Raw genomic sequence first — 19575 nt, forward strand, 5'->3', positions numbered from 1 at the left:
TGGTAGACGACCAAGGAAGGTGGAGGCTTGACAGTCCAATAGTGTGGACCTCGGACCTAGTATGGAGATTGGAAGCTTCTGAAGATAAGATCACGTGTGTTGTTGATCACTGGATTAATCGAGTCATGAGAGGATTCGTGACAAAATTTGCGGTTGATACCATAGTTAGCTGTAGTGAAGCAGAGCAACGTTTTTTCAAGGGACTGCGAGGTAAGTATTTGAGATCTTTGAATGCTTGGATTAATACTCTCTTATGTGAAAAGAAGGTTATGCCATTACCTTGATGTTTGGAGCTACTTGAAGTGGAAAGTTCTTCAGGGATAGAGGGAGAACAAGCCCTGAATATAGCCCGCTGATCGAGCCTCCTTTGAGTGACAACGAGGGAGCAGCATAGGCTTCACCACAGAGCGTTGTTCGGTTAATAAGGCAAGGGTTTCCATGAATACCTCATCCATCCACACCACTTCCACCCTCACCTCCACAGCATACACCTTCGCCACACCACCACTACCTCCACCACCATTCAACATGTTGAACACGATGAAATTGCCCATTTTCAAGGGCTTGGGAAATGAGGACCCGGATCAGTTTTGGTTCATTGCGAAGGCCGTGTGGACAACAAAAAATATTACAGATGATCATATGAAGAAAGCACAGTTGGTTACTGCTCTACAAGATCGTGCGTTGATGTGGTACATTAAGTATTGCACTGATAACCTGGTGGCGTCATTAGCGAACACTCAGACTACTCTAAACAAGGAATTCGATAGGCCTAAGTCTGAAACATAGTCGGTAGTGGGGTTCAAAGAAATCGCGATGAGGGTTGGTGAAACACCCTGGGAGCTGGATCAGAGAATGAAGTGTGGAATCTGTGAATCCAATATGAATCTCATAGACAGTCAGCACCGCGATTGGTTTATCGCGACGCTCCTACCTCACTTAAGGATTGCTCTATCAAAAAAAAAGATAGGAACGCAGGCGGAAGCGCTGGAGATCGCAATGATATTATATGAGATGCATATCTAGGATGTGACATTGGGAGTTCAATAGATTCATGTGGAGATGCAAAACCTCTGCTTGGAATTTCAAAGCTTGAAGAAGGAAAAAGTGGCTCGACCAGAAGTGCACGAAGAAGTTTGGTGCCTCAAGTGTAAGAACCAGGGGCATGATAAGGATCATTGCCCTGTTTTCATGAACTATATGGCAGGAGGAGGGCCCATGCCTCTGAGGCAGGAAGCCCCAGCAGGACCAAGTACAAGGCCTGCATTGTGGTGTGCTATCTACCAAGTAGTAGGAAAACATGCATTAGACAATTTCCACTTACTGCAAAAATTTGTGTAGACGTCGCAAAAGTTATTCTGCAACTTCTGTAAATTGGTAGGCCATGATGAGCGTAATTATTGTAGCTATGAATTGATTAAGGAAAGAACACCTGCGGATCAGATGCAAATAGAAACTCGGCCTCTGGATCAAGGCGTTAGGGGAGCGCACAGAGGATATCAGGGACATGGACGAGACTGAAGAGGAGGAGGACCTAGTAGAGGTCGAGGGTAAGTTATTTGCTATAATTTCGGAGTTCCAGGATGCTATGTGTGGGAGTGTATGATCTATACATGCCTGTCATGTCAGTATTTTACTCAGTTTGGCCACGCAATAGAAGAATGCCTTATATTGATAGCTAAAATGTAGGAGAAGCAGGTGCCGCCTCAGCAACCTACCCAAAACCTACAGATGATGAGGGCAAAGCCTTCCGAAGAGGATTCCAATGTTGATATCGTGCTGCAAAGTGGTGTGATGACTGATGACGATAAGGGGAAACAACCTGAAGAAGGTGGATGGGTCTGCAAGGCTTCAGAAAAATAAGTTGGGTTTTATCTAGAGTGCATAGAGGAAACATTAATGGAAGAAAAGAAAAGCTTCGTTGAAACCTCTACCTCAGGAAGTTAGGATAGGCTATTTGAAGAAGTTGACCCCTCCATGCTTACTACTTTATTGGAGACTTACAAAGATGTTGCGCGACAGTAGGGCTGTGAAAGAATTATAGGAGTTGATAAACAAATGTGCAGGAAGGGATAATGCTTCTGATGGGCACCGTGCAATCAGAAAGATTGGTAGACATAAGACAAGAACAAGACGCGAGATGAGGCTCACCGTGCAAATAGGAGAATACGAGATGGATCAAGTTATTCTAGATCTAGGGTTAGATGCAAATGTTTTTCCTAAATAGACCTAGGAAAATATGGGGAGGCTTGCGCTGAAATGGTCTTCAATTCAATTAAGAATGGCAAATCAACAAAAGATTATCCTTATGGGTAGATTGCATGGGGTAATTGTAGATATAGAAGGTGTGAGCGCGTTGGCTGACTTTGAAGTGATAGAGATTGTTGATGACAAAAATCCATATCCCTCACTCTTGGGAATTGATTGGGATATCAACATGAATGGGGTCCTCAATTTGAAGAAGCAGACAATGTCATTTGAAAGGAAGCCACCCCGCATGGTGGTACCATTGGACCCTGCAGAAGGACCACAATATACCAAACGGGTCCGCAACTATGAGGAAATCGATGATGATTTGGACCAGATCTATAAGATAACAGCGCGAGATCAATATTGGGTTAATCTAACAGCCGATGGAAGAACTGCATGGGACCGCGAAAGCTCATGTACATCAGATTCAAATGGAGAATTGGAGCACTAGTAGAATAGGTTACATGAAGTATCTATGTTGCGATGTAATATGATGACTAAATCATTGCGTTGTGTATCATATGAGGTAGGAATTTTACCTTATTATGATGGTCTAATTGATGTAGATAAATTTCTGGATGCATTTCAAAGGGAAGCGCCTGAGAAAAATCACTTCCAAGTGTTGGATTTGGCGTTGTGCGCTATGCCTGTATGATGGTGGGGTATGCATAAAGACAGTTTTGAAGAATGGTGCGACTATAGGAGGATGATGAGGATGTGATTTGGTCATCCAAGGTATGGTTGACTGAGAAGTATGACGAGAGAGATGATCTGTGTGATCATTTGGAAAAGTGGACTAAAGTTTATGGAATAGAGTTGCAGCCAGAGTGGGTGTATATTTTCTATCACACTTTGGACGTCATTCCTATGAACTGGTATTTGGAAACAAAGCTCCGCCACGACATTGCGAAATGGGATATCCAAAGAGAGGGGTTCGTAAGTGTTGTTGCTCTATGATTTTTAATATTGGTAAGAAAAAGGATCATAAAGGACACATCAGACCACTTTGGAGTCTAGGATCTAGCCATCCTATGCTCAGAGAGGGCTCTCCCTGTATATTTTGAGATTTGATTTTTCTTTCCGATGTTTTAATATTTTAGGCTAACTATATAGATAAAAAATTGATTTATTGTTTGATTGGTTGGGATAGATTTTGTTTAAATATTTTCCATTGGGCTATGGAGTCAAAATCTGGATTGTAGCATCAAATTTCCCAGAGCATTCACAAGGCTAGCTAACTATATCTACTAGATCTTAAAGCACAATAAAGAATGAAATGACAGAATAGTGAAATCAATAGTGGTTAAAAAGAAATTAAGTATTTCTTAACTAGACCTCAGAGGAAAACACTTATATAGTAAAAGTAGACAGAAATAAGGTGCTCCAATAGCATATCTTACTCTAAAATTTATGTTTTATAGCAAGATTTGAATGATGCACAATGAAGGAAACAAAGAAATATTTAGCACAGAAAGAAAAACATCACTATATAAAATGAGCTCAAGTATCTTGCAAACGGTCTTTATTATCAATGCTCCAGCTCCAAAAATTACAGTGCTCCAAAAGAATTTTTTTTCAATTATTTGGGTCCAAACCCTAATATTTCCAATGCATGAAGCGTTTAACTAAAATCTACAACAACTACCGTATACACTTGGAAATTTGTTATTAATTACAAAGAAAATAAAATTTGACTAGTGTGACCACAATGAGATAACTTTGACATTTGGACCCTTTTTTTTTGAATGTCGTTGCTGGGTAATCAATTCTACTTTAGTGGTTCATCTGGTTGTTCTTTAACAAATTGTGTTGGCATTGCTAACTCGGTTGGGTGCTAACTCAGCTCTGTGCTTACTCCTCAATCTTTCTTGTCTTGTTCCTCCTGGTAGTTGCATAGTTCGCTCCACTGTTCTTCATCTATGATTTTAACTTTAATCAACCTGCAATATATCTCATCTATTTCTGTGTACCGCGCAAAATTGGGATTCACTGTGAAAATGTGTTTCAATTCATGTTCAATGAAAATTGGATTGTTGATAGCATCCATCATTGCTTTTCCTGTTATGCTGCCTCTGATATTGGAGAGATTGACAAAATCCTTTGCTATGTCTTTTAGCCTCTTGACATAATATTCTCTGGTCATGAGTTTATCATTAATGAAAAACAGAGAAGGGAGACCTTTTTGTGTCAAAGGTTCAATTCTGTTGAAAAATCTGTTTATTGTCAGCTCCAAATTCTAGCATTTCTCCTCAAGTTGTACAATCAAGTTCTTTTTTGTCAATACCTTCTTCACCTGTAGGATAGTTTCTATTATGTCTACTACTCCCAGCTCTTCTAGCTCATACATGTTCTTTGAGTTTAGAAATTTGATGATTCTGTTGGTTGTTGCTGGCATGTCTCCCAACTCTAGGTTAGTGGTTGAAATAGCCTCCTTAGCTTTTTCAACTAGCTCCTTCTGCTCAAATATGATTTGGATGTTGGGCCAAATCTCATTCATACTATTAATGATATTGTTCTAGATGATTTCCTTTACCCTTCCCAGAGTGTTTCCAATTGATGATTCCTTTTCATATTTATGCAATTTTTCAATTAATTTGCGTGCCCTTTGCATTTCTACTGAATATGCACTCTCAACTCTTTTGATCCGGTCCTGCAAAACGTTGAGTTGAGTTTCCAATCTCTTTATTTCTTTTGTCTGAAGGTTCATGCTCTCCATGGATTTGGTTAGTTTTTCTACACTACTTCCTGTCCCTGTATTGGTAGTTGTTGGAGTAGCTATAAGAGGGATAGCCTCCATAGTGGTAGTGGTTAATTGTGCTACTTTGTCCTTTTCCTATACCATCTTCTCCATCTCTGTTTCCATTTGTTTTATTTGGAGTGACTGCTCCATTATCAGTTTCATCATTTTTTCCTTCTGACTCTCCATTTCCTCTATTTGTTTAGTCAAGGGATATTGTGTTGTAGGCATTTTGAGCTATTTTCTTAAGGATGCTATATCAACCTCCTTTTTAATAATCTCTTCTACTGCTCTCACATCTGATGGATCATACCCAATTTTCACCACTAAATCTTCTAATGATTTAATTCTGTTATCTTTTGATTGAGATGAAATATTTTCCATCTTCAGCTGAGACTGGGCATTTGATAAAGCCACCTGCATTTTAAACAAACTAATAGAGGTACTTGTTAGAGTGGAGGAGATAGTTTCACCTATTTGCTTATGCATTTCCAGCTAATCAATAGGATGGACATTTCTGCATCAAACTCAAAGGAAGTTTGTTTATAATCAGCTGGAGTTTTAGGTTCTGTTGTTTGTGCCTCAAGGAATGCCATATGCATTTTTCCTTTCTTTGAATCGAAAGTTAATAGAAGTCTTCCTTGGGAAGTAGAAATTTTCTTCCAGAACTAAGCATAAGTACTATTTTTCAACATTTCATTTCTGATCTTTATCTCTTTGAAAGTATCAAAAATGGTCTCCTCCTTTTCTCCTGTTACATTGGTAGATGTGGAAATTTGAAGAGTTTGTTGCCTTTTTGAGATTGGAGTCGTAGGAAAAGATTGACCTCCTACTGGAGATGAATCAGGAATATCACTGAGGTTGATAATTGTTTGCTGTGGTGATTCTTTACCTAGGTCCATGTCCATATGCATCCTTTCCCTTTTCCTAAATTTCAGCTTGAACTCCTTTATAGAAGTATCAGTCCCTGGTGACTGATATTCTCTTGGTCTTTTCCCAGTTGCTTCTTTTTCCTGTTCCTTTCCCTTGTCTGGTCTGTCCTCTATACTCTGCCTTTCTTGCTGCCTAGGAGTCTGTGCACTTGAAGAAGAAAGTATCTGCTCCTTAGCCTCTTGCAAGGTTTCAGGCATCCACTCTGTCTGGTTCATGAATTTTTCTATTTCAGGCATGTGAGTGTGAATATAAGGTGTTGATTTGTTTTCCACCCTTTTCTTGGAGATGATACCCCATGGGTCATAGGACCATGTGAAGCTGTGGGTGAACTTCATTTCTTTCAACTTCTTATTAGCCTCCTCACCTGCTGCCCTGTTGTTGCAAATAAAAGGACCAATCTGGGATTTGATCCTGAATTGAGATTTCTTCTTTGCTACTACAAAGTGCACTTCATCTACATTGATCATTTGTCTGATATACTCTAGTGCAAATATCCTCATGGGGAGGAACTTTGGTAGCTTGTAAGGGGCTAATTCACATCCATATATCCTTAATTCTATGTAATTTTGGTACAAATACCAATCTCTTGTTCTAGCTTGGTGGGTCAACTGCATAATTCTTTTGATTTCTTCACTGATTCTGGGTTCTACTGTACCATTGAGGAGGCTCATAGCTGGATGGACAAACATCTCTATGAATGTTTTGTATGTGAAGTCCCTTTGATCCTTCATCACCAAGGTTGTCCAGAAGATGACAGACTGAGGTTCACCTTCTTCATTTAGCTTGCTCATCACAAACTGAAACATGTCTGCCTGAAAATAAACAAACATATAAACCAATACTGAAGAATACTGAAACACTTCTTCTGTAGTAAAATTTATGAATTTTTCATGGATGGCATCTGCCAAGAATTGACTAAAATTAAACAAGATAGAGGGTTTTGACTCTGATGACAATATGGACAGGAAACCTATTATGGCCTCATCAAGCCACTGATCTGAATAATACCCTAGCAGATATGAAAGCATAGTGACTATATGCCTGGTTCTATCAGGGAAAGCAGAGGATGGATATGGAGGATTTTTTCTAGGCAGTTGGGCCTATGCAGTCATGAATAGCTCCAGGGTTTTAGCTCTTTTAGCAAAATCTAACCTCTGGTACATCTCACTGAGGATTTCATGGGAAAAAGGGGTGGTTCCTTCAATGATAGTAGCTTGCATCATCTGCATTATGGATTTAGCATCAATGGTGAACAATATTTCTCCTATAGGGCTACTACTACTCTTTGTTGTGGGCTATAGCAGGACTATCATTTTCTGATCAATTATGGTAGCTATGGGTTTTGGGAAAAATGTAGAAAGGCAAATTTGTATCCCAGAGTCCTATATTATCCATTTCATCGACGAATTTGTCCTTGCACCAATAGTAGATGTCGAAGAGATAAAATTCTGACATTGTCTCATGTATCTTGAAGTCTTTATCTGCAAGTGGAATATGGTCCAAGTCCACTGGTGGGTGCACCATTGGATTGAACAACTCCTGTTCTTTCTTCTTCAGTGGCATGGCTATCTTCTGGAGGTTTTAAACCTAGACTGTCTTTAGATTTGCAGGTGAACTGCAATTAGGAAAAGGAATGAGAAGAAGAGGGAACTCAGAGAGGGAAAACAGAAAGGGAGTGAGCAGAAAATGAGATTCAAGAAGGGGGAACGCCTGCTAAACACAGACAATTGTAACTTTCTTCTACTATGTTGATAATTCACTGTGTCAACTGCTTCTCTATGTATGTCTCAACAAATTTTCACTTCACCTGTAAGCAAAGAGGACATATCAAAACTCTGTAAATGGGTGAGAGATGATGTGTTTGTGATTTCCACAGAGTTCCCGTTGAAGTGGCATGAAGTGGTGCAGGTCCATTGGCTAACGGTCCAACGAATTGAATGTGCAACGATATAGCGCGGGAATGGAGATGATAGGTGGATGGGACAGAGTGGTGTCATGGAGCGGCGGGAGTGGTGAACAGTCATGACAGATGGGTGGTTTGTTTGAAAGCGGAAACCGCTTTTTGGAGGGCCCCTTGAGTGGTAAGAATAATTGATGGGGGGGTGTGAAATTATGTGAGTGTGACACATAGGCTAAGGCAAAACACTGATTTCGGACCCCCCTAGCATTAATGCTCGGAGGGTGGGGGGGGGCCCGAAAACTCGTATGGGTCATTTGATCGATCATTGAGTGCGTGGATTTGATGGAAGGTGTGGGGTGGATACTCTCTAATGTGACGAGCATGTGGGTGGTGGGGATTGGAAAAAGAAATGGAATGCGGGTGGAGTTGTTGAGATTGCAACAAGATGATGGAGCTTAGTGAAAAGAGTCACCTTCACTAAGTGGGCCCGCAGGCAAATTATGGCGCAAGTTCTATTTTTGATCACAGTGTGGATGATCACAGTGTGAGTGATCACAGTGTGAGTGATCACAATGTGGGTGACCAAAGTGTGGGTGACCACAATGTGGGTGATCAAAGTCTATTTTTAGACTGGCTGTCAAAAATAGAAAAGTCAAATATTATTGTCTCATAATAATATTTGGACTATAAACTTGATCTTATTCTCTTGGAGCACTTCAGTTTGAGCTACAGATGTGGCCCATGCAGCTGTCAAAAGGAAGTACACTTTTCTTATGAGTCAGTTGAGTTGTTTCATGAATGACTTCAGTTAGAACTCAATCAGTTGAGTTTGGTGGAGTTGATTGTGGAGTTGATGGAGTTGTGTTCAGTTTGACTTGGTTAAACTAGTTGTAGTTAGTCTAACTGCAAATAGACTAATGATGAGTTGTTAAACTAATTGTTAACTCACAATACAACTATAGAATACATCAGTTAACTCAGTTGCATGTCAGTGCATGTTCAGTTCAGCAGGGACAGGTGTTAGAGAATCAGATTGCTATCAGTTGTGACTATAGTTGTGCATCAGATCTTGCACAATCAAGGGATTGAGTATGCCAATGAGTTTGCTCATGTATTTGCCCAGTTTGTAGCTTCTACTCACGTCTTACACATTGTGAGTGATTCTTTGGAGGTGAAATACGAGTTTGGTAGACCATTCTCATTCAATTCTTGAGCAGGTATTGAGCAGTGGAGGCAGGCAAGCAGTGGAATAGATTTGGAGATCAGATCTTAGCTGTATTGTGTGTAACAGGTGGAGCTGGTGCTAGATTGCTTGTGATAAGCATTGTACTTTGTAATGTTACATGGTCTCAATCATTAATATACAGATAGTGTGGGGTTTTTAGTGAGATGCTTTCCCCGGGTTACATACTGTGTTAATGTGTGAATGCTCTTGATGTTTTATTGTTATTGATGCTGCTATATTGATGATCAACGTAGAGGAGCTTATGTATTGTGTATGTATTCTGAAATAGTACATGATCAGGATAAACTCTGTTGAATATGTGTTAAATTATTCAAAATTTCTACATGGTATCAGAGCTGTTGATCATTAGATCTACTATTCAGGAAGTGTTTACATTCTATTTCTTCAGGCAGAGTCTGTAATCGGGCCAGGTAGTCTCTAGATTCATCCTTCCTTTGGAAGGTGAGATATCCAGTGAATGCCCATACAGTCAATCTCTGTACGAGAAATATTGTGTTCTCACGAATCTTAGATCCGAGGCGGTTGAGTTGGTTGCTGGTGGAATTCGAATTTGCAGCAGTGTTTTCTTGGTGACAACGCAACAATGTCTTTCAACGGATTGCGATTGGAGTATGCTCTTGAGGGCAGCTCAAACTATATTGCATGGAAGGACAGGATGGAGGCAGTATTGGATGATAACGGGTTGAAGGAGTTCATAGATACGGATATCCCAAAGCCTACTGATGCTGCTGAGGTGGAAGTTTGGCAAAAGAAGACCGCGAAATGTCGAAGGATTCTATTGGAGGGCGTGAAGGATCACATTGTGTCCAGCCTCCATGGAAAGGCTACTCCATATTTGATGTGGAAATCATTAACAGAATTATTCCAAAGCTAGAGCGATCAGAAGAAGCTGGTGCTCAAAGATAAACTCAGAAACATCAAATGCGAGAAGGGTGACAGTATTCCCAAGTATCTCACGAAGTTCACTCAGTGTCGAGATGAGCTGGGAAGTGTGGGGGTTACTGTCGATGATGAGGACTTGGTGAGCTTGGCTCTCCTTGGTCTTCCGAAGAGTTGGCATTCCTATCAGGACTCTGTCACTGGTCAGGAGAAATTGCCAGGATGGGAAAGACTATGGTCAGATCTTGTGCAGGAGGAGATCAGGTGGAGTACCAGGGACAAATCTTTGTCAAAGGGAGCTGATGAAGAGAATTGTGCTTTGGCTGCCAAAGAAAAGAAAGGGAAGAGCAAGAAAGCTTCTCAGTCTGGTGCGAAAGGCAAGAAGCAGGATATGTCCAAGGTGAAGTGTTTTCACTGTCACCAGCACGGACACTATGCCACTAATTGTCCGCAGAAGAAGAAGAACACGCAGGCTGCTGGATCTTCAGTAGGAGAGGATCTAGCCTCACAGTTTGAGCTTGATTTTTCATTGATCACATGCTTGGTTTCAAGTGTGATGGGATCAGTGTGGTTCTTGGACAGTGGTGCGTCTTTTCACATGACGGGAGATAGAGATTTGTTCTCTGATCTGGAGGACAAAGATCTTGGAGTGCACATCGAGATGGGCGATGATGGTAGATACAGTGCGACCGGTATTGGTACCATTTCCTTTGAGAGGGAGTCTGGTAAACCCTTCGTATTGAAGGAAGTCATGCATGTTCTAGGATTGATGAAGAATCTCATCTCAGTGGCGATGTTAGAAGACAAGGGGCATGATGTTGTTTTTAGCGAGGGAAAGGCTTTCCTGCGCAGCAAGACAACTGGTGAGACCCGGAAGATAGGGGTTCAAGTGAGGAACCTTTATCAGTTGCATGTAGATGGATGCGTAGTAATGGCGGGCAAGGCAGAAGGATTGGTGAGCCGGGATGATGGCGAGTTGTGGCACAGGAGATTGGGTCACCTTCTCCATGGAGCCTTGAAGATACTGCAGCAGATCACTACAGGGCTTCCTAAAGGCACACTTGCGCAGTCAGATCAGTGCAAGGGGTGTACTTTAGGGAAGTTTGTGAAAGCCACCTTTCACGAGAAGGATAGTCGCGCCATGACGATCCTTGAGAGAATTCACACAGACGTGTGTGGACCTTTCTCAGTTGCTTCGACAACAAAACACAGGTATTATGTGATTTTTGTCGATGATTTCTCTCGTAAGTGTTGGATCTTCTTCATGCAGAAGAAGAGCGAGACATATTCAAAGTTCTGTGAATTCAAAGCACTGGTCGAGAAGGAGTCGGGGAAGAAGGTGAAGGCTCTTAGGAGCGATAATGGTGGTGAATACATCTCGGACGAGTTCAAGGATTTCTGCAAGGTAGAAGGGATTTGTAGAGAGATCATAGCTCCCCATAACCCACAACAGAATGGGGTAGCTGAGTGGAAGAACAGAACGATTGTGGGTGCTGCACGGGCAATGTTGCATGATCAGGGCCTACCCCTTCACTTGTGGGTGGAAGCATGCAATACAACAGTTTATGTGCAGAACCGTTGTCCTCATAGGATACTTGGCATGAGTACACCTGTGGAGACTTATTCTGGTAAGAAGCCTGATCTTTCTCATTTGAGGATTTTTGGTGCTAACATTTACATGCATGTGACGAAGGATGCTAGGAAGAAGTTGGAGCCGACCGCAGAGGTTGGGATATTTGTGGGGTACACTGATATGCCCCACAACTATCATTTTTATTTGCCAGACAGTGGTAAAACTGTTGTGCGACGGGATATAAAATTTCAGGAGGAGAAAGCCATGAAGTGTTCGCTTGAGAGGGAGCTACACTTGCATATAGATGAGGAGCTATTAGTTCCTAAGGATGAGCTTCAGGATGTGGATCAGCCATAGGACGAGGTTCATGGAGTGGAAGAGACCACTCATGCAGCGCCAACCATCAGAGGGCGAAAGCGCTTGACAGAAGCTGAGCGACTGGCTCAAGATGCAGAGAAAGTTGTAGGACCACCTACAGCCCAACGCAGGCAGAGACAGTCACCTGATCGGTACACTGGATACATGGCTCTGATGAGCAAGTGTGTTGCGACTGAGCCATCCTCTTTCGAGGAAGCTGTGGAGGATCCCGCATGGGTAGAGGCCATGGTGGAAGAGTATGATTCTATTGTCAGAAACAGTGCATGGGAGATTGTTCCTAGACCGGAAGGGAAATCAATGGTGGGTTTGAGATGGATCTACAAAGTTAAGCAGGCAGCTGACGGGAGTGTGGAGAAGTACAAGGCAAGATTTGTTGCCCGAGGCTTTTCACAGATAGAGGGGATCGATTATGAGGAGACCTTTGCACCTGTCGCAAGGTATTCTTCCATACGGACGATTCTTGCTCTCTCAGTGCAGATGGGATGGCACATTCATCAGATGGATGTGAAGATTGCGTTCCTCAATGGAGTCATTGAGGAGGAGGCGTACATTGAGCAGCCCGAAGGCTTTGAGGTCTTCAACAGCGAGTCGCATGTGTGCAGGCTCAAGAGAGCGCTGTATGGGTTGAAGCAAGCACCACATGCTTGGTACACATGGATAGACAGCTATTTCACAGGACTTGGATTCTCCAAGAGCGAGGCAGATCCTAACCTATACCAGATTGTGGTGGAGGGTAAGTTTCTTATCATTGTACTGTATGTTGATGATTTGATTCTAACGGGTGATGAGCTGTTGATACTGTCATGCAAGAAGGATCTTGCTATAGAGTTTGAGATGAAGGACTTGGGCCTCCTTCACTATTTCCTAGGATTGGAAATATGGCAGTGCAGTGGTGGACTGTTTGTTTCTCAGGGCAAGTATGCTCGGGAGATACTGGAGAAGTTCAACATGCATGGCTGCAAGCTTGTTGATACTCCTCTTCTTGGAGGTTGGAGGAAGGAGGATGCCACTTCGGGAGAAGAAGTGAATGCCACTGTTTATCGACAGTTGGTGGGGTCACTGATGTATTTGGTCAATACACGACCTGATATATGCTATGCAGTTAACCAGCTTTCACAAGCTATGGTTAAGCCTACCAATCTCTTCTGGAAGGTGGGCAAGCATGTATTGCGCTACTTGAGAGGCACATCGGGATATGGTTTGTGGTACAGACAGGAGGATGAGGTGAAGCTATGTGGCTTCACGGATGCAGATTGGGCAGGGAGCCCAACGGACAGAAAGAGCACATCAGGAGGGGTCTTCAGTATTGGATCGACAACAGTTTCTTGGTACAGCAGGAAGCAGAGATCCATGGCACTCAGTTCAGCGGAGGTTGAGTATATGGCAGCAAGTTTGGCTACATGTGAGGCTATATGGATGAGGAAGATCCTGGTTGGGTTGTTCAGTTCTCATTTGGATCCTACTGTGATTTACTGTGATAACCAGAGTTGCATTAAACTCTCAGCTAATCCTGTATTTCATCATAGATCTAAGCATATTGACATCAGGTACCATCATATCAGAGATTGTGTGCAACGGAGGATCATGTTGCTTTCATACATTCCAACGGAGGATCAAGATGCTGATATTCTGACGAAGGCTCTCACCAGGAGAAAATTCGAGTACCACCGAGGCAGGATAGGGGTTGCTGATAATCCATATCTTGTCGAGAGGGAATGTTGAGATTGCAACAAGATGATGGAGCTTAGTGAAAAGAGTCGCCTTCACTAAGTGGGCCCGCAGGCAAATTATGGCGCAAGTTCTATTTTTGATCACAGTGTGGATGATCACAGCGTGAGTGATCACAGTGTGAGTGATCATAATGTGGGTGACCAAAGTGTGAGTGACCACAGTGTGGGTGATCAAAGTCTATTTTTAGACTGGCTGTCAAAAATAGAAAAGTCAAATATTATTGTCTCATAATAATATTTGGACTATAAACTTGATCTTATTCTCTTGGAGCACTTCAGTTTGAGCTACAGATGTGGCCCATGCAGCTGTCAGAAGGAAGTACGCTTTTCTTATGAGTCAGTTGAGTTGTTGCATGCATGACTTCAGTTAGAACTCAATCAGTTGAGTTTGGTGGAGTTGATTGTGGAGTTGATGGAGTTGTGTTCAGTTTGACTTGGTTAAACTAGTTGTAGTTAGTCTAACTGCAAATAGACTAATGATGAGTTGTTAAACTAATTATTAACTCATAATACAACTATAGAATACATCAGTTAACTTAGTTGCATGTCAGTGCATGTTCAGTTCAGCAGGGACAGGTGTTAGAGAATCAGATTGCTATCAGTTGTGAATATAGTTGTGCATCAGATCTTGCACAATCAAGGGATTGAGTATGCCAATGAGTTTGCTCATGTATTTGCCCAGTTTGTAGCTTCTGCTCACGTCTTACACATTGTGAGTGATTCTTTGGAGGTGAAATACGAGTTTGGTAGACCATTCTCATTCAATTCTTGAGCAGGTATTGAGCAGTGGAGGTAGGCAAGCAGTGGAATAGATTTGGAGATCAGATCTTAGCTGTATTGTGTGTAACAGGTGGAGCTGGTACTGGATTGCTTGTGATAAGCATTCTACTTTGTAATGTTACATGGTCTCAATCATTAATATACAGATAGTGTGGGGTTTTTAGCGAGATGCTTTCCCCGGGTTACATACTGTGTTAATGTGTGAATGCTCTTGATGTTTTATTGTTATTGATGCTGCTATATTGATGATCAACGTAGAGGAGCTTATGTATTGTGTATGTATTCTGCAATAGTACATGATCAGGATAATCTCTGTTGAATATGTGTTAAATTATTCAAAATTTCTACAAGAGTATGGAATAAAGTTAGGAGCATATTACTAGACCCCTATCCTTTATTAATTTCCTTTTTCCACATTAGGAAAAACTCATGAAATATGGAATAAAACATTTAAAGGAAATTTTCATGTCTTTTTCCCCTTTATTATTCTTTCAATCTACCTACCCTTTGTTTCTAATCTAATATTTTTCTTTTTGCAGGGTGCATTTAGACTTGCAGACCCTTTTTCACTTTCTCTTTTTTTTTCTAACCTACTCTATCACTTATCTCCCCTATTGGTTCAGATTGAACAGTTGAACCAATTTCATTTCTACCTAGCTACTGATTTTAGCTTAAATTGTTTGGCAGATCTTTATTTTCTCCTCTATCAACAGAAATTGAAATTTTTTCAATCATTCTTAGACTATATGAATTGAAAAATATTTAGGGTTTTCTTTTCTTTTCATTTTTTTCTCTTTTGTTCTTTTCCTTTTTTTTTTAAATACCTTCTTTTTTTTGTTTGGGGAAATCAATTGAATATTGAAATCTATGAATAATATGAAATCTGAAAAATGTGAGATACACAATCACCTTGAGATCCTATAGATTATAGGACCCTAATGGTAAGGACGTTCAACTTTGAAGATAGATTAAAGAGTATTGATGAAGTGTTGCAGGAGGTTAAGGGAGCAATCTTCAGAATTCCACAGGATCCCTTGGAATTGATTCAACCAGATTGGAGCACCCAGCTGGGCCATGCGTTGTAATGCTATAATATGAATGCTGAAGGAGAGGAGGAGGATCCAAGGAATATTAACATGCCTGAAGTAGAAGGCCACCGCGAAGTAGGGGGACCGCAGATAGAGAACCTCGACATCACTACGTCACTGGGCCACTGCGAAGTAGGGGGACCGCAGATAGAGAACCTCGACATCACTACGTCACTAAAAGCTAAGCAAGTAAACATTGTTATAGAAGTGGAACCGAAGTTTATGATGATATGGGACTACTAGGATGATGCTACGATGGATAAAGTCGTTGATTTGCTCCGCGAATATCAGGATTTATTTCCCACAAAATTTTCGGACTTGAAAGGCATCATAGGCAATTTGGGAGTGATGAAAATAACTTTGAAACTAGACGCGAAGCCTGCTAAGCAGAGGCCATATCACCTTAACCCCAAATACAAGGAAAAGGTCTGCTTGGAGTTGGAAAAGATGCTTGCAGCAGGTATTATAGAACCAATGGAGGAATCTGATTGGGTAAGTCCCATAGTTGTTCAGGAAAAGAAGCAAAAGGATGAAATAAGGATTTGCATAGATCTCAAGAAACTGAACGATGCTTGTGTTCGTGATCCTTTTCCAAATCTGTTCATAGATGAAGTACTAGATAATGTTGGCCGGTAGGAGACCTACTCATTCACTGATGGGTTCTCTGGATAGCATCAAATAAAGAGTGGAGATGTTTCCAGTATACAATTATGCCTTTTGGAATTAAGAATGCGCCGACAATGTTTTCGTGCATGGTCATCATGACATTGAAAGAGTTCATTCACAAGTTCTTGGAAGTCTATTTCAATGACTGGACAACGTTTGGGCTAGTTAAGTTCCATGTAGACAGTTTGCTCTTAATGTTGGATACATGCTGAAGGTATTAGATTGTGCTAAACCTAAAGAAATGCTTGTTTTGTGTCCCTTTTGGGATCTTGATGGGTCATGTGGTATGCAGGAAAGGACTCATGGTGGACCCTGCTAAGATCACGGTAATCATCAATTTGGAAGCGCCAAGAAGTGTTAAACAGTTGCATGCAACACTGGGCCATACTGGATATTATCGGAAGTTCATCAAAAGTTATGCTCAGATTACTGTGCCTATGGAAAAGTTATTAAAGAAGGATGCTACATTCTATTGGGACGAAGAATGTCAGTGCAGCTTGGATGTACTGAAGGAGAAAATGGTCACCACATCGATCCTAGTCTTCCCAGATTGGAAGAAGGAGTTCCATGTGCATGTCAATGCCTTGTGTATTGCTCTAGGAGAAGCGGTCACAAAAGCTGGTGAAGGAGAATTGGATCACCCTATAGTGTTTACGAGCAGGAATTTGTCTAAGGCTGAAAAGAATTATTCAGTGACAGAGCACGAAGGCTTGGCTATGGTGTACGTGCTCCAGAAATTCAAACATTACCTACTAGGTGGTCATTTTAAGATGTACATAGGCCATTCTGCATTGAAATATTTAGTCAATAAGCCTGTGTTGGGGGGGGGAATATGCAGATGGATGTTGTTGTTTTAGGAGTATGATTTCAAAGTAATTGTGAAGCCAGGAAGGTTGAATGCGGGGCCATACCATCTGTCACGCATTGAAATAGGAGAGGAGCCTAGCAATTTGGAGGAAAGGCTACCCAACGTGCAGCTCTTCACGGTGCGCATAGCGGATAATCACTTTGCAGACATTATCCACTTTCTGATGACAGGGATGGCTCCAGAGGGATACATCAGTCAACATAAGAAATAATTGGTGGTGTGCATGGCAATTTCTTTTGTAATTGCAGTACATTTGTATAAGATTGGCTTAGATGAAATACTTCAACACTATGTGCCTGACTTTGAAAGAAACAGTATCCTCGCTGAAGCTCATGGAGGAGCTACGAGGGGCATTATGCAGGAAAAGGAACAATGCAAAATATTTTGCGCGCTGGGTTGTGGTGGCTGACACTGCATAAGGATTCCAAAGCATATTGTAGGGCATGCGGTGCATATTAGAGGATGGGAAAGCCATCGTGGAGGGACGAGATGCATTTGAATCCACAAGTGTCATTGCAGCCATTTGAGAAATGAGCAATTGATTTTGTAGGATTGGTTCAGCCTCCAGGCAAGAAGACGGGTGCACGATATATCATCACTGCAACCAAATACTTGACCATATGGGCGGAGGCACAACCTATGAAGGACTGTACAGGGGTAACAATAATGAAATTCTTGTTCGAATATGTGTTGACTAGGTTTGGTTGCTCGAAGGTTCTGATGAGTGACCATGGTATGCATTTTCTCAATGAAACGATCAACACACTGATAGAGGAGTTTCAAGTTTACCATCAAAAGAGTACGCCATACCATCCTCAGGCCAATTGAATAGTTGAGGCTTTTAATAAGATATTGGAGAATGTGCTGACGAAAGTTTGCAATGCACGGTGGAATGATTGGGACGTGCACGTACCAGTAGTGTTATGGGCTTACAGAATTACCTGTAAGAAGCTTACTGGTCAGACACCTTTCAGGTTGGTCTATGGTGTAGAAGCTATGATTCCTATGGAGTACATTGTGCCTAGTCTACACATAGTGGCCTTCATAGGAATGGCAGACCGAAGAGCCTTACAAGAAAGGCTCATGTAACTAATAGAGCTCGAGGAAGTTAGATTTTTGGCTTTATTCCATCAATAGGTTCATAAGGGACGTGAAAAATCTTGGCATGATCGGCACATCAAACTGCGCACCTTCAAGGTAAATGATTTAGTTTTATTATATGACATTATGTTTGATAAGTTTCCAGGAAAATTTCAGATGCACTGGCTAGGGCCATATGTTATCAAAGATATTATAGATGGTGGAGCAGTTTAGCTCACGAAGTTGAATGAAGATCCATTTTTAGCAAGGGTAAATGGAAGCCGATTGAAGCCATACACCGAGGATCCAACCCAATGACTACATGATGGTAGGATAGTCTTAGCACTCTAGGCAACTACAAGGAGGCGCGAGACTATAAACTACACTGCCCGGTTTGTAGAGTTGCACGACAGAGGATTTGCGCGAAACATGACAGTGTCACAGTACCAAACGAAGTGCAAAGGGAGTTGCGCTATACGGGGAGAGGACGTGCAGTGCAGCTACAAAGTAACTGTTATAGTAACTATTCATGATTTGACTACCAGGAGATGATTAAGAGGAGTTGGGGGTGGCATTTAAGGCATTTAAGGCATTTAATGCTGAATTTAAGAGTGAAATCTTGGAAAATCTACTGCCAATTCAACATTTATGGACGGATTCTGGGGGGAACGGTTGGATTTGAATTCAAAAATGCCCATAAATTACGTGTGGCCATCTAGTGAAAAACACTTTGCACTCTTATAATTTCTGCGTTGAGCTACCAATTGTATATGAATCCTTATGTTTACACTGATTTGGTCACTAGTTCTATATTTGAGAAGTTACCCAAGGATACCCACCACTTCATTCTTAGCACGATGTCTGGATCAAGAGAGACTGCTAGCACTGGAGGCACTATCGCCTCTGAGGGAGCTATTCTAGAGGTGATGAGCCTGGAGGTTCCAACTGCAGTACCTACAGCACCAAGGTTGCCTAGGCCAAAGCCTACACCATGGAGGGAGTCCCCAAACCAAAGAAAGATAAGTGAAGGAAGTCAGTTTCGGTGCGCGAATCATTGAGGAAGTGTGACGCTACACAGGCCTAGAGGAAAGAAAAGATGAGCGCGAAAAAGAAGGGGGAAGTGGTGGATCTATAGGTTGAGGAGGGCATGAAAGATATAGACACCGATTGGGTGGATCCTATATCTAAGTTTTCGGAGTATATCCCTCCGCACAAGGGAAACATGAAGGTCCCTAAGGACCCACATGCAACACAATTCCTCCTCAACACACCCCTGTTACCGGAGAACCTAACCTTCGAAAGTCCGCGCTCGGCATGAATCCCACATTTGAAGCTAGAAGATTGGGATTTGGTAGACCATGAGCAGTTCACCCACCTTGCTACAGACACCTACATGAATAGGGTCTTCTACAAAGACTCTGGTGTCACCATGTTGGAGCTTGTGGAGTGGATTCACAGAGTGAATTA

This window comes from Pinus tabuliformis, chromosome 2_1, assembly GCF_031772625.1.
Source record: "Pinus tabuliformis cultivar Carrire ecotype Pingquan chromosome 2_1, CPIR1, whole genome shotgun sequence".
In the NCBI taxonomy this organism is placed as follows: Eukaryota; Viridiplantae; Streptophyta; class Pinopsida; order Pinales; family Pinaceae; genus Pinus; species Pinus tabuliformis.